The sequence below is a fragment of the Callithrix jacchus genome, chromosome 1 (genome assembly GCF_049354715.1).
Source record: "Callithrix jacchus isolate 240 chromosome 1, calJac240_pri, whole genome shotgun sequence".
Lineage (NCBI taxonomy): Eukaryota > Metazoa > Chordata > Mammalia > Primates > Cebidae > Callithrix > Callithrix jacchus.
The window spans coordinates 96,988,339-97,004,576 of NC_133502.1; the positions used below are offsets into that span (position 1 = coordinate 96,988,339).

A 16,238-nucleotide genomic window follows, 5' to 3' on the forward strand; every position below is an offset into this window, starting at 1 on the left:
AGGGGAAGAGAGGAAATGAGGGTTGACTGCTGATGGGTACGAGGTTCTTTTTTGAGTGATGAAATATTCTGAAATTAGATAGTGATGATGGTTGCATTATTCTGTGAATACACTAAAAACCAAGGAATTGTATCCTTTAAAATGGTGAATTTTATTGTATGTGAATTAAACCTAGTAAAGCTATTTTTAAAAATTGGCAGAAGAGGCTGGGTGTGGGGGCTCCTGTCTATAATCCCAGCACTTTGGGAGGCCAAGGCGAATGGATCACGGGTCAAGAGATCGATATCATCCTGGCCCCGTATCTACTAAAAATACAAAAACTAGCTGAATGTGGTGGCATGCGCCTGCAGTCCCAGCTACTCAAGAGGCTGAGGGAGGAGAATCGCTTGAACATGGGAGACAGAGTTTGCAGTGAGCCGAGATCTAGCCACTGCACTCCAGCCTGGTGACAGAGCAAGACACCCTCTCAAAAAAAAAAAAAACAAAAAACCCTGGATTCAATGGATGGCTCATGCCTGTAATCCCAACACTTTAGGAGGCCAAAGAGTGAGGATCACGAGATCAGGAGTTGATCAGCCTGACCAACATGGTGAAACCCCGTCTCTCCTAAATATACAAAAATTAACCGGGTATGGTGGCACACGCCTGTAATTCCAGCTACTCAGGAGGCTGAGGCAGGAGAATTGCTTGAACCCGGGAGGTGGAGGTAGTAGTGAACCAAGATCGTGCCACTGCATTTCAGCGTGGGCAACCGAGTAAGACTTCATCTTTAAAAAAAAAAAAAATCAGCAGAAGAATGCAGCAGACCTGGGTGAAGGAGAAATGACCAAGCAGGTGGCCCATGTGAATGGAGCCACTGAGCCATGCCACAGGTTCTCCAGCTCCATTCCTGTATGGCCAGGGCTGCTGGGTTCCCCACTTGGATGTCTGAGTGACTGCATGGTGAATTTTCTCCATTAATCCCCTCTGACCTGAGCTATTTCAGATGGGATTCTGCTGCTTGTTCCCTAATAATTCCTAGTACACACATAGTTTCTGTCCTTTATTCTGCCTGGCCACCTACAGTTCATGTTGCCCCTTATGCCAGGGGAGGTCAAGGCTCTTGGGTTCAGGCTTTACCCTGGTAGAGAAGCAGCCAAGTGTACTTGCCATCCCAGACCTAGAGCAGATTTGTTCTCAGCATTCACATTTATGATCAACATATTCATGCAGGAGAGACATGGCTGAGTCTGAAAGGATATTGTCAAGTCTTTCCTGAAGATCAACAGTTTTGAAAAAGACAAATGTTCACTTGACCACTTTCCTACATCCATTGGGTAAAGACAATTTGGTGCTACATGTCCCTGATAAGTTTTGCCTTGAAATCCATGTCTTCAGCCACACACGGAGATCCGAGGCAGATGGATCACATGAGGTCGGGAGTTCGAGACCAGCCTGACCAACATGGAGATACCCTGTCTCTGCTAAAAATACAAAAACATTAGGTGGGCAGGATGGTGCATGCCTGTAATCTCAGCTACTCAGAAGGCTGAGGCAGGAGAATTGCTTCAACCTGGGAGGGGGAGGTTGCAGTGAGCTATTGCACTCCAGCCTGGGCAACAAGAGCGAAACTCCGTCTCAAAAAAAAAAAAAAAAAAAAAGGAATCTACGTCTTCCTCTTTTGTTATTAGGTCCTACCTGTATATTATTTGATTCATGTTCCTCTGATTTCCTGCTGTCATATTCAAGACCCACTTGAATATGAATCTGTAATATTATTGCAAAACATTCTTTAAAACTAATTTAAAATGTTGGCTTTCAGAAGTAACCTTCACCATCAGTAAAACAAATCATAAAAAATTTCCTGTTGCCTTGAGACCCTTTGTTGAGCTCATTTAATTCAGCATGACTTTTGTGCTTGAGAGAAAATTGGTTTTCTGTTAAGGACAAATCATTCTGTACATTTTCCCTTGATTGTAGGAGACAGTGCCCAGGTCCTTTTGGGATAATTTTATTCAAACATTTGCAATTTAATAAAAATATAAATGAATAGAATCAGGGAAAAGACCTGTAGCTTCTTTTGCTTTTATTTTTAAGTGATGAACTAATTGTTCAAAATCTTATAATTTGAATATGTGTTGTGTGAAATAAAAATAAGACCCTAAGCCCTCTGACTGACAGAACCAACCCCTCTCTGCCAAGAAGACCCCAGAAAAACTTTAAACACTGAGCTTCCCAGCCATGATGAGACAGGAGGTCAGTCACACCTCAGTACCCCCTACCCAACTGACCACCACTAGACACTTTCCTAAAAGAGAAACAGGCTGGGCATAGTGCCTCACACCTGTAACACCAGCACTTTGGGAGGCTGAGGTGGGTGGATCACCTGAGGTCAGGAGTTTGAGACCAGCTGGCTAACATGGGAAAACCCTGTCTCTACTAAAAATACAGAAAGTTAGCTGGGTTTGGTGGTGTGTGCCTGTAATCCTAGCTACTTGGAAGGCTGAGGCAGGAGAATTGCTTGAAACCAGGAGGCAGAGGTTGCAGTGAGGCAAGATCATGCCATTGTACTCCAGCCTGGGCAAGAGAGCAAGACTATGTCAAGAGAGAGAAGCGGGGAGAGGAGAAGAGAGAAGAAGGGAGAGGGGAGAGGGAAGAGGGGAGAGGAGGAGAGAAGAGAGAGGGGAGAGGGGAGAGGTAGGGGAGAGGGGAGAGGAGAGAGAAACAGAAACCAGCCCTGGAAAGCAAAGAAAAGAAGACTCCCCTTCTCCCCCACTGACCAGCCTGATTCCACAGCCAGACTACCCTCCCTGTTCGTGGTCTCAACATGACTGCAGACCTACTTGCAGGGCGTTCCTTCCTGATGAATGCCCATCGACCAGGGACTGGTCCTGGTCAGGGCTGTGCACAATGTACCTTTGTGTCTTTGGTCTCACCTTTTGACATACAGAACCTAATTTTACTCCATGTTAATGTTAAATCACCACCCCAAAGTGAACATGGGACGTATGTCACAGGTATGTTTGCTCATCATGCATGCTTGAGAACCTTTTTTTTTTTTTTTTTTTTTTTTCTGAAATAGAGTATTGTTCTGTCACCCAGGCTGGAGTGCAGTGACATTATTTCAGCTCACTGCAACCTCCACCTGCTGGCTTCAAACAATTCTCCTGCCTTAGCCTTCTGAGTAGCTGGTTACAGGTGTCCACCACCGCACCTGGCTAAGTTTTGTATTTTTAGTATAGACAGGATTTCATCATGTTGGCCAGGCTGGGAGACCTTCTTTCATAAATATCCACAGCTTCTCCTATAACCTGTTAACTGTGTATGTTTAGCCAGCCTGTCTAGCATAAAACACCTGTCCCACCCTTTCTCTCTCAAAGTGCCTGTTTTGGTCTCAGCCAGAGGCTCCCTTTCCCAGCCCACAGGTTTAACCCTTCTCAGAAATAATGTTCTCCATTTCAACTTTATAGGTTTTGTGATTTTTAGTTGACAGTTGCCACAGAGAGTATTTATGAGTTCCTGGTAGGGATTGCTTCTCTCATTCCCTTCTCAATGAAAGGCCGGTGTTGGTTTCTTCAGGCTGCCTGCATTTCTACCAGTGCCCTTCTGCCTCCCTCGCCCTGCCGCACCTTGTCCACTACCTGCAGCAGTCATCTCACCTCCTCTTAGGCATCTCTGCTCCCCAAACTAAGTCAGATACTTCTTAAATTCCATATTAAAACTTATGCAAATATCTCTTGGGTACTTATCATATTATATCATAAGTAATGAGAATGTGAACTCCCTGAATGCAAACATTATCCCTTCCTCTTCTTTGTGATCCCAATAATGGACATAGTTCCTGACACAGTAAGCATTCCATTCATGATCGGCCAATCAATAAATAAATGAATGAATGACTGTAAAGATTTTCTTCTGCCATTCCCCAAAACACTTTCATTTTAAACCTTCCAGACAATCTGTGTTTGTCTGCCACTTATTGTGTGCCTCATATGTTTGATGAAATTAGATAATATAGCCAGATGCAGTGGCTCACACGTATAATCCCAGTACTTTGGGAGGCCAAGGCAGGAGGATCACTTGAGGCCAGGAGTTCAAGATCAGTCTGGGCAATGTAGTGAGACCTCGTCTCTGCAAAAATGTAAAACATAGGCCAGGTGCAGTGGCTTGTGCCTATAATCCCAGCACTTTGGGAGGCCGAGGCAGGCGGATCACAAGATCAGAAGTTCGAGACCAGCCTGACCAAAATGGTGAAATCCCGTCTCTACTAAAAATACAAAAATTATCTGGGTGTGGTGGCATGCACCTGTAATTCCAGCTACTCAGGAGGCTGAAGCAGGAGAATTGCTTGAACCTGGGAGGTGGAGGTTGCAGTGAGTTGAGATCAAGCCACTGCACTCCAGCCTGGGTGACAGAGTGAGACTCAGTCTAAAAAAAAAAAAATTAAAAAGGAGCTGGATATGGTAGCAAATGCCTAGAGTCCCAGTTACTCAGGAGGCTGAGATGGCAGGATCACTTTAGCCCAGGAGTTCAAAGCTGTGAGCCACAATCATATCACTGTACTTCCAGCCTGGGTGACAGAGCAAAGCCTTGTGTTCAAAAAGATAAAGAAAGTAAATATGTCCTTCATAATGAAGAGCATTGACTCCCAAAGAAAACGCAGGTTCCGAAGCTGGTTTATGATAGATCATTTACCAGTTAGTTGCACAGTGAGAAAAGTAAGGACCTCTGTCAAGTTTTCATGGAGCTTGTTAAGTAGGAGGCCATTGTTTGGGACTGAGCTCTTGCGTTAGGCCCCAGTAGACCAAAACAAAATGGAGTCACTCTTGCTAAGTGCCACATAATCAGGCTGAAACTTTAAGGAAGCAGGAAAATACAAGAATAGACCAGTTTTACCTAAAAACAGGAGATTCACAGCAACCAATCAGAAAGGGCCTAGTTAATTTGAGCCAGTGTGATAAGAAAGTCCCTTCTGCTTTAACTCTTTCAAGGAAAGTAACCTGAGATAATGTGAGGTTACCAATCTGCTTTTTTGTATTTTTTTGTTTGTTTGTTTTCTTGTTCCTGCTCAAGCTGTTAATGGTAGAAGGTGTCCAGGTTCTTGGCATCTTGAACAAAGAATTGGACAAAACATAAGAAGCAAGGAAAGAAAGAAGCAACAAAAGCAGAGATTTATTGAAAATGAAAGTACTCTCCACGGGGTGGGAGTGGGCCCAAACGTAGGGGCTCAAGAGCCTTATTCCTGAATTTTCTGGGCTTTAAATAGCCTCCAGAGGTTTCCATTGGTTACTTGGTGTGCGCCCTGTGTAAATGAAGAGGAGGAAGGAAAGTTGCCATCATTTTCTCAGTGTATGCCCTGTGTAAATGGAGAGGATATTTCCTGTTATAGCTGAAGTGTTTTCATTTGATTTAGTTCTAGGAAGTCAGCATGAATTGGCCTATGTTCCCTGCCTCCAGATCCTATTCTTCTGCCTCAGAGCTATCTGTTTTAGGCCATTCTTGCATTGCTATAAATTCCTCCTTTGCATCCTTATAGCTCCCACTTATGAGTAAGAATATACGATGTTTGGTTTTCCATTCCTGAGTTACTTCACTTAGAATAATGGTCTTCCATTTAATCCAGGTTGCTGTGAATGCCATTATTTCATTCATTTTTATGGCTGGATAGTATTTCATGGTATATATATACATATATATCACAATTTATTTATCCACTCATTGATTGATGGGCATTTGGGCTGGTTGCATATTTTCATAATTAAAATGAACATGGGTAAATTCACTATCGAAATAAAATGGAATAAAGATTAATGTACAAACTCAAAACCTGTAGAAAAAAACAGATAAACCAATTTTATTTTTCTTAATTGAGATGGAGTTTCGCTCTTATTGCCCAGGCTGGAATGCAATGGCACGATCTCGGCTCACCGCAACCTCTGCCTCCCAGGTTCAAGCGATTCTTTTGCCTCAGCCTCCCAAGTAGCTGGGATTATAGGCATGCACCACTATGCCTGGCTAATTTTGTATTTGTAGTAGAGACGGGGTTTCTCAATGTTGGTCAGGCTGATCTCGAATTCCTAACCTCATGTGATCCACCCGCCTCCCAAAGTGCTGGGATTACAAGCATGAGCCACTGCACCCAGTCAAACCCAAAGTTTTAAAATATACAAACTTTCAACTTATTAATAATATGTTTTATCTTTATAAGAATCAAATATTTGCCTGAAAAAAAGAAAAGAAACATTAAAATGTTGTCAATTGAATAAAAACAATCACTGATATGATTATAAACATTAGTTTTAGATTTAAAATCATGGATTTAAGTCTCAGCTTCATCAGTACCACTGGATGATGTTGGCTAAGTTATAAAATTTCTCTGAGCCACATATCAAGTATAAGAAAATTTAAATAGCAAGAGCAGTCTGAATGAAATGTTTGCTTTGTCATTTGCCTTCGTATGTCCTTGGACAAGTCACTAAATTTCCTCATGCCTCAGTGTCCTCCTCTGCAAAAAAGGGGGTTGACAACCTTCTAGGTTTTTGGTCATGATTAAATCAGTTAACACATGCAAAGCCTTTAGAAGAATTCCAATCCCATGGTAAGCCCCCTCCATAAGTGCTATTGTTCCCTCTCCACTAGGTAACTACCAAATCTTAAATGAGTTTATATACATCAAGTGCTTCACACAGTACCTAGCACGCCAACTCATGATAACTTCCATGATTACCCATCAATCCAGGATTCAGTGTTGCTCTTGTTTTTGTCGTTGTTTTTTTAGATGGAGTCTCGCTCTGTCGTCCAGGCTGGAGTACAGTGGCATCCCAAGTAGCTGGGAATTCAGGCACACACCACCATGCCCAGCTAATTTTTTTGTATTTTTAGTAGAGGCAGGGGTTCACCATGTTGGCCAGGCTGGTCTTGAACTCCTGACCTCAGGTGATCCACCCACCTTGGCCTCCCAAAGTGCTGGGATTACTGGTGTGAGCTACCACGCCTGGTCCAAGATTTAGTTTTGATGCTGACATTGTTGAAAGCTGAGTAACTCCTTCAACAGGTTGAAGGATCACCAACCCTTTGATCAGGCAATACCATGGTGGCTACCAGCACAGTCGTAGCAGTGTTTTAAGGTTAAGGCTTCAGAGGCTTGGTTTAAAGTAGGTCCTTTTATATAGGTGTGGAACCTGACGAAGCCTATGCAAAATTTGTACTTTAATAGGTACAGAGAGGGCGGGCACCATGGCTCACGCCTGTAATTCTAGCACTTTGGGAGGATGAGGCTGGTGGATCACCTGAGGTCAGGAGTTCGAGACCAGCCTGGTCAATATGGTAAAACCTCGTCTATCCTAAAAATATAAAAATTACCTGGGTGTGGTGGCAGTTGCCTGTAATCCCAGCTACTTGGGAGGCTGAAGCAGGAGAATTGCTTGAACCTGGGAGGCGGAGGTTGCAGTGAGCCACCAAGGTCACTCCACTGCACTCCAGCCTGAGCAACAGCGTGAGACTCCATTTCAAAATAAATAAATACGTGTGTGTGTGTGTGTGTGTGTGTGTGTGTGTGTGTGTATAAACAGCCTCTGTTCTTAATTTAGCTGTGTGACTGTGAATGTTTTCAGATTAGTGTCCTTTAGTACCATTGTTTTTAGTCAAAGCAAGCCTTTCTAGAGCTTATGAAAGCAGGAAAACCAGTGGAATTGAACTTGCATATAGGGACAGGCATTGGAAGCTCATCGTGTCTTCAGAGACCACACCTAAACACAAGAAGACAGATGACAGTGCTCATATATCTCAAAGAAAACCTGTTCTATTTGTTCAGAAATGTATCTATGAGATTTAATAGGGCTAGCAGTTAAAGTTATAAAACATCGATTGTAGTTTAGAAAAGTGCAGATGCCAAACACCTTTGAGATAGATGTCCCTGGGACCTCTAGTTGCCATTTCTGCCTCAGTCAAAATGTTGGCGAGTGAGCTCATGTTCCCAGGTGTAAGAGCAGGCCCAGGGAACACATGGCCACAACATGGCTGAAGCTTCAACAGGAGCTGCAGTGATACGCCTTTGTCACAGCTGTCGCTGTTGCCTCTTCCTCTTCCTACTCTTCCTAAGACAGTTCCTGATCACGTATTTCTTTTTTTTTTTTCACATATTTCTTATATATATATATATATATATATATATATGTAAACATTTATCAGACAAAATCATTAGCAAGCAGTGGAGAAACTGTGTATACAATCTGTCTGGTACGCTCAGTGCCTCTGTGTTCCTCTGATGCTTCAACCATATCTTCCATAAATGGTTCTCTTTAGGGAAATGCAACAACATCCTAAAAGCATAATTGTTTACTTATAGTCTGCATCAGGCAATTATAAATCTTCACAATCAATTCCAGACTTGCTAATCCAAAGAGCCATTCTGAAAGGTAGGAGAATTAATACAGAGTTTACCAGATTTTTTTTTTTTTTTTTTTTTTTATGACAGAGTCTTACTGTCTCCCAGGCTGGAGTGCAGTGGCACAATCTTGGCTCATGGCAACCTCCGCCTCTCAGGTTCAAGTGATTCTCCTGCCTCAGCCCCCCAAGTAGCAGAGATTACAGGTACGTGCCACCAGCCTAGCTAATTTTTATACTTTTAGTAGAGTCAGGGTTTTGCTATGTTGGCCAGGTTGGTCTTGAACTCCTGACCTCAGGTGATCTGCCCACTGCAGCCTCCCAGAGTGCTGGGATTACAGGGGTGTGCCACTGTGCTTGGCAAGTTTACCAGATATTATGCCCTGTTTATAAGAAAGGAAATATCCTCAAAATATTTAAGACAGTTCACATACTATATTGAATGCCACTAATTTCAATGACAAGAGTCCGTTTCTCACATTCCTCATATTAAGCCTTTAGGGCTAACAGGAATAGCTTCTCAAGTGCTTACAGTAGCTGCTGTGGGGAGTGTGGCCTTTATGGTTAAACACTAGCTGATCACCTCTACAATACAAATTCTTCTTAAATAAAATTTTGATTTAAATAACAAATGAGATATAAGCTCCATGAAGGTCAGCATTTTTGTCTGTTTTGATGATTGCCACATCTAAAATAATGCCTGGTGAATAATGAGGGCTCAAGTATTTGTTGAATGAGTAAATATCACACTGACATTGCTGAAATATTGAAGCAAGTTACAGACATTATAAAAATAAATGCTTGGCCACAAGCATGCTTACTGTAACAGTAATAAAAAAATAGGCTTGAACTACATAATCTTTAATTTCAGGAGGTCAAGAGTTTAAAAGAAAGGGGGAGATAGCCAAGTAGGAGAGCCTGCCTGCCAGCTTTCCAATAGCTGGGTGTTATCTACTTTTCCTAAGACTATATCAGCCTGTTGACCATGCCCTGTCTTTTCATCAGAGTCCCATTTAATTTAGAAATTAGACTGGAACTTAGAGCCAGTAAATACACTGTGGGCCTATATTTCCTGTATATCTTTTATATTATGGCCTCCATGCCATCTAAGGACATTTCATTCCTTCTCTCAAATCCTTCCCCACTTTTAAATAATTTTCTTTTGAATTCATAAAATCCTCACCTTATTAATCGTCATATAATTTGTATCATATTAAACCCTGATTAGCCCTTGAAATGTTAAAGAAAAGACACTACTATGTTCTTAATGAATACTGAAAACCTTTCAGTACAAATACTTTTATATTCAGCCCCTGTAAAACCATCAGATGTTAGAAAAGTTTTTTTTTGTTTTGTTTTGTTTTGTTTTTGAGACAGAATCTCACTCTGCTGCCCATGCTGGAATGCAGTGGTGTGATCTCAGCTCACTAAAACCTCTACCTCCCAGGTTAAGGCAATTCTCCAGCCTCAGCCTCCCGAGTAGCTGGAATTACAGGCAGCCACCACCATGCCCAACTAATTTTTTTTTTGTATTTTTAATAGAGATAGGGTTTCACCATGTTGGCCAGGCTGGTCTCAAACTCCTGACCTCAGGTAATCTGTCCGCCTCGGCTTCCCAAAGTGCTGGGATTACAGGCGTGAGCCATCGTGCCCAGCCTGATGTCCTTATAAAAAGAGGAGAGGATACAAAGGGACCCACATTGGGAGGAAGGCAAGGCCACGTGCAGATGGAGGCAGAGATTGGAGTGATGCGGCTGCAAGCCAAGAAGTGCCTAACATTGCCAGCCGCCTCCAGAAACTGGAAGAAGCAAGGAACCGTCCCGCTTTAGGGCCTCCAAAGAGAGTGTAGCCCGGCCCACACTGTGATTTCATACTTCTAGGCTGGGAGAAGAGAATGTGTTTCTATTTTCCTAAGCCACTCAGTTTGTAGTAATTTGATATGACAGCCACAAGAAACTATCCTGCACCTTTTGATGTGGCATGGCATGTGTGTGGGCTGGAAGACTCTCAGCGTTCTATATTGTCGATGTGGTGTCAGGCTTTGTTTCCTTCATACGCAAGGCAGCATTTCTTAAAGCACAGAGCAACGGCTTAGGATATTCATTTAAAATCCAGATGTATGGGCATCATTCTGCTCATGGAACCAGTATTCCCAAAGATTGGCCTCAACACTAGCTGTTTAAACAGGTATCCCAGGCAACAGCTCTTTAGAGCTCTCTTTAAGGTTCTGTAAGGGAGGCAACCTTACCATGTGATGCGAATTCAAGGCCAACATGTCTAAAAGCTGCCTCTCCATGTAAGGGCTGCCTTGAAATCTCACTGTCAAGACCTCAGTCATTCAGCTAATAGGGAGGATTAAAAAGCAGAATGCCTCTGCAGTTGAGCCAGATGCTTTTGATCTCTTCCCAGAGAAGACCATTTATCCAAATTCTTACATCTCTAACTCAAAGTGCTTAATGCAAGTATACTTTAACAGATCTCTACTCCAAGATTCCGAGAGATAAATGGCAGGACTTTCCTTGGACACAGGTCTGTGTTGGAACTTACTAGATGAGAATTTCTGGTGCAAGCTACTATCAGTCTTAAAACCTTAGTCTGAAAGGAGGCTGTGGAGAGACGGAAAGGCTGCTGTGTGGATCACTTTCTTTGTGAGCAGGAGGCTGCCACTTACGCCATCTAAACTAGTTCTCCCTTCTGAAGAATGAGGACTCAAACACCTGCCCCTCCTACCTGGTAGGGGCTGTCATGACCCTTGCAGGACTGTCATAACCTCCCTTGGGACTGCCAGAGGGATCCTGTGCATCAGGGTTGGTTACTCCCGAGGTTAAGTCCCCAGGCACTGGAGCCCTGTGGCAGTCCCAAGGGAGGAAAGACCATCTGCTTTGCTGCTTGCCTGGAGTCCTCACTGTGTGGTGGGCTTTTGAAAACTGCTGCTAACTAACTGTGGCTGACTTGCTTGGCTGCTCTTTTTAATTATTTGCTTAGGGGGGTGACTCTTTTGTTCCGTATAAAATTAGTTTAATATTCAGAATAATCAGCTTCTATAAAGTAAAAAAAAAAAAAGATCTTAAAAATGCAAATTTCCCTCCCTGTTCTTCTCCCTTAATCCCAAGCATCCACAACACTTTGAAGGAGTTTGATAATGATCTAACAAGTGACTTATAGGCTCCTGGAAAACTTAAATTAAATACAAATAAATCTGTAAAATTTAAAACCAACCCAAGTGAAAAAAATCAGAACTGTGGTTGCTTTTCTGGGATAGGTGGGGATTGACTGGAAAGGTTGCATGAGATAATTTTCTTTTTTCTTTTTTTTTGAGACGGAGTTTCGCTCTTGTTATCCAGGCTGGAGTGCAATGGCGCGATCTTGGCTCACCGCAACCTCCGCCTCCTGGGTTCAGGCAATTCTCCTGCCTCAGTCTCCTGAGTAGCTGGGATTACAGGCACGTGCCACCATGCCCAGCTAATTTTTTGTATTTTTTTAGTAGAGACGGGGTTTTACCATGTTAACCAGGATAGTCTCGATCTCTTGACCTCGTGATCCACCCGCCTCGGCCTCCCAAAGTGCTGGGATTACAGGCATGAGCCATCACGCCGGGCCTCAATTTTCTTTCTTTCTTTCCTTCCTCCCTCCCTCCCTTCCTTCCTCCCTCCCTCCCTTCCTCCCTCCCTCCCTTCCTTCCTCCCTTCCTTCCTTCCTCCCTTCTTTCCTTCTTTCTTTTTTCTTTTCTTTTTAGTTTTGCTCTTGTTGCCCAGGCTGGAGTGCAATGGCACCATCTTGGCTCACTGCAAACTCTGCCTCCCAGGTTCAAGTGATTCTCCTGCCTCAGCCTCCTGAGTAGCTGGGATTACAGGTGTACACCATCACACCCAGCTAATTTTGTATTTTTAACAGAGATGAGGTTTCACCATGTTAGCCAGGCTAGTCTCAAAATCCTGATCTCAGGTGATCTGTCCACCTTGGTCTCCCAAAGTGCTTGGATTACAGGCGTGAGCCACTGAACCCGGCTACATGAGGCAATTTTCTAGGGTGATGGTAACATTCTGTGTCTTGGTAAGTTTGTGGTTACAAGGCAAATGCATTTGTCAAAATCTGATGAATGACTGTGCATTTCATTGTATGCAAATTTCACATCCAAGGTAAGAGATGGATCTAGCAAAATGTTCCTTTCCTACCTCATGAAAACACCACCTTTTGGCATACATGAAAAGAATACTGTCACCTGACAGAAATGGGTTCATTTGCCCATGCAACAGAAAGCCAAACACCAAAGCACCAGATTTTTTGCAGGGAGAAAGGGTCATTGCCAGGCAGCCAAGCAAAGAGTCAGGAGTCAGGCTCAAATCTGTCTCCTCATACCAGATTTACAGTTATGGATTTGAGGGAAAGATCTTGGAGGTGGAATTTTAAAGCTAGACAATGATTGGCTGCAAGGAAGCAGAGTTTGGCAAGTCCCTGGGTATGTGCAGTCACCTCTTCATGCCTCTTCATGGGTCACCTATGCAAATTTGGGGGGAACTGGTTGTGACATCAAAAGGTCACTCACTCATTGGCCAGGTGCGGTGGCTCAGTCCTATAATTTCAGCACTTTGGGAGGCCGAGGTGGGAAGATCACTTGAGGTCAGGAGTTCGAGACCAGTCTGGCCAACATAGTGAAACCCTGTCTCTACCAAAAAAAAATTACAAAAATTAGTCAGTCGTGATGACACATGACTATAATCACAGCTACAAGGGAGGCTGAGGCAAAAGAATCACTTGAACCTGGGAGGCAGAGGTTGCAGTGAGCAAAAATCACCCCACTGCACTCCAGCCTGGGCAACACAGTGAGACTCTGTCACACACACACACACACACACGCACCCTGTCTCACACACACACACACACACACCCTGTCTCACACACACACACACACACACACACACACACAGTCACTCATCTGGCCTCCAAATCTATGCTGTGTAGACTCCAGTCAGCCATACTGGTTCCAGACTGCTTCAGTTAGTTTTGTAGGCAGAAAGGATTGTAGCAAACTGTTTCTTTATCTGCCCTCCTGCAAGACAAGCTTAAGATTTCTGTAGGTTACCAGTTTCTTTAACCCTGTGGAGCACTGTCTCAATACCATGCTACTGAATTTGCATTAAAAAGCATAGCCTGAATCCCTGTTTTCTAGCCACCAGGAGGCCTCAGCACAAAAGGCTCCTGATGGCGTTCATAAATTTCTAGCCCCATCAGAATATGAGCAAGGTCCGGTGTAGTGTAACAGTCACTAGTCTGGGTTCTGGAGCCTGACGCCTGTTTTTCAACACCACCTCTACCGCTTCTTGTGATTTGGAGCAAGTAACTTAACTTCCAAGCCTTTACTCATTCATAGAACAAGAATAATAATTGTGTCTATATATTAGAGTTGTTGTGACGGGTATTAAATAAGAATTTAACCCAATGTATAATGCATAGTAATCACTAGAAATCCTTGGCTATTGTCACAGGTGATTGTATTAGTATTTATTAGACTTCAAAGTCTGTGTTTGAACAATCCAAGATGGCCGATCGCTAACATCTCGGGATTGCAGCTCCCAGTGAAACCTCAGAGAAAGAGAGGACGTCACACTTTCAGACAAATTTTGGTCACTCATGGAGCAGAAGATTCCCAGTGGAGGAGCTCCATGGGTCGCCAGCGCAACTCTTGTGGCCGGCGCAGCGGTTTCACCAGCACCTCGGCGCGGCAGCTCTCGGTGCAGAGTAAACGGGACTGGTTCCCCTTCTGACCGAGGTTTGGAGGAGCCAAACGGGTCGCCAGCGCAACTCTTGTGGCCGGTGCAGTGGTATCGCTGGCACCTTGGCGTGGCAGCTCTTGGTGCAGAGTAAACGGGACTGGTTCTCCTTCTGACCGACGTTTGGAGCTCTGGGAAGGCAGAGTCGCCTATTACGGACTCAAGAAGGAAGCCAGACTGGAGTTTCCCAGGCAGAAAAGCACCATCAGTCTTAACGCCGCTGTTTTGGCTGGTGCAGTGGGTTGCTCATATTTCGACCCTGGGAATTAACAACTTGGATGTCCACTCAGAGACCTAATTTGAAAGTTGGTAATTACAAAGACGACAGGTGGATAAATTTACAATGATGGGAAGAAACCAGTGTAAAAAGGCTGAGAATACTCAAAATCAGAACGCCTCTCCCTCTAAAGAGGATCACAGTTCCTCATCAACAAGGGAATAAGACTTGATGGAGAACAAGTGCGTTCCAATAACAGAATTAGGCTTCAGGAGATGGATAATAAGAAACTTCTGTGAGTTAAAAGAACATGTTGTAGCCCAATGTAAAGAAACTAAGAACTTTGAAAAAAGGTTTGGTGAAATCCCAATGAGAATAGACAACTTAAAGAGGAATATAAGTGAATTAATGGAACTGAAGAATACAATGCAGGAACTCCGAGAAGTATGCACAGGTTTAAACACTCAAATTGTTCAAGCAGAAGAAAGGATATCAGAGGTCGAAGTCCAACTTAATGAAATAAAACAAGAAGACAAGATTAGAGAAAAAAGGATAAAAAGGAATGAGCAAAGTCTCCAAGAAATGTGGGACTATGTGAAAAGACCAAATTTACGTTTGATAGGTGTACCTGAATGCTACAGAGAGAATGAATCCAAGCTGGAAAATACCCTTCAGGATATTATTCAGGAAAATTTTCCTAAACTAGCAAAGCAGGACAATATTCAACCCCAGGTAATACAGAGAACACCACAAAGATATTCCTCAAGAAGAGCAACCCCAAGGCACATAATCGTTAGATTCACCAGGGTTGAAACGAAGGAGAAAATACTAAGGGCAGCCAGAGAGAAAGGTCAGGTTACCCACAAAGGGAAGCCCATCAGACTTACAGCAGATCTCTCAGCAGAAACCCTACAAGCCACAAGAAAGTGGGGGCCAATATTCAACATCCTTAAAGAACAGAACTTTCAGCCCAGAATTTCATATCCAGCCAAACTAAGCTTCACAACTGAAGGAAAAATAAAATCTTTTATGAACAAGCAAGTACTCAGAGATTTTATTACCACCAGGCCTGCTTTACAAGAGCTTCTGAAAGAAGCATTACACATAGAAAGGAACAACCAGTATTAGCCTTTCTAAAAATATACCAAAAAGTAAAGAGCATCAACATAAAGAAGAATTTACATCAACGAATGGATAAAACGGCCAGTTAACATCAAATGGCAGTAATCCCAAATTTAAGTTGACTAAATCTCCCAATCAAAAGATACAGCCAAAACCCAACAGCATGTTACATCCAGACCCATTTCACATGCAAGGATACACAAAGACTCAAACAAAGGGATGGAGAAAGATTTACCAACCAATGGAGAGCAAAAATAAATAAATAAAAAGCAGGAGTTGCAATTCTTGTATCTGGTAAAATAGATTTTAAAGCAACAAAGATATAGTGGTAAAAGGATCAATGCAACAACAAGAGCTAACGATCCTAACACCCAGATTCATAGAGACTTAGACTCAATGAGACAGAAAATTAATAAGGATATCCAGGACTCGAACTCAGATGCGGAACAAGTAAGCTTAATAAATATTTATAGAGCTCTCCACTTCAAATACACTAAATATACATTCTTGTCAATACCACATCACACCTACTCATAGGTTTAAATGAAACATTGGTTGGCCATTATTAATACCCATTTTTTTTTTTAGAATAAAGCATTTCCGTTCTCTCTCCCTCTTTTTCTTCCTCTTTCTTCCTCTCCTTCACTCCTTTCTTTTTTCTTTCCTTCTCTCAAAAAAAAAAAAAGAAATCAACTTATAGACCTCTAGATCCAGGTTGGCAATGTCTCTCTCATTGCTTGATTTCCTTCCTTCCCTTCTTTCCC

General features: G+C 42.9%; 1 protein-coding gene across 1 annotated transcript in view; it reads left to right on the plus strand.

The window, feature by feature from the left end:
- The window catches only part of C1H9orf153 (chromosome 1 C9orf153 homolog), an 80,727-nt gene extending 65,825 nt beyond the window's left edge, over positions 1–14,902 (plus strand). Inside the window, exons 4-5 of the transcript XR_013533138.1 lie at positions 8,456–8,571; positions 13,851–14,902. The gene's annotated coding sequence lies outside the window, so the exon portion shown is untranslated. The remainder of the gene's footprint in view (positions 1–8,455; positions 8,572–13,850) is intronic.
- The last annotated feature ends 1,336 nt before the right edge of the window (positions 14,903–16,238 follow it).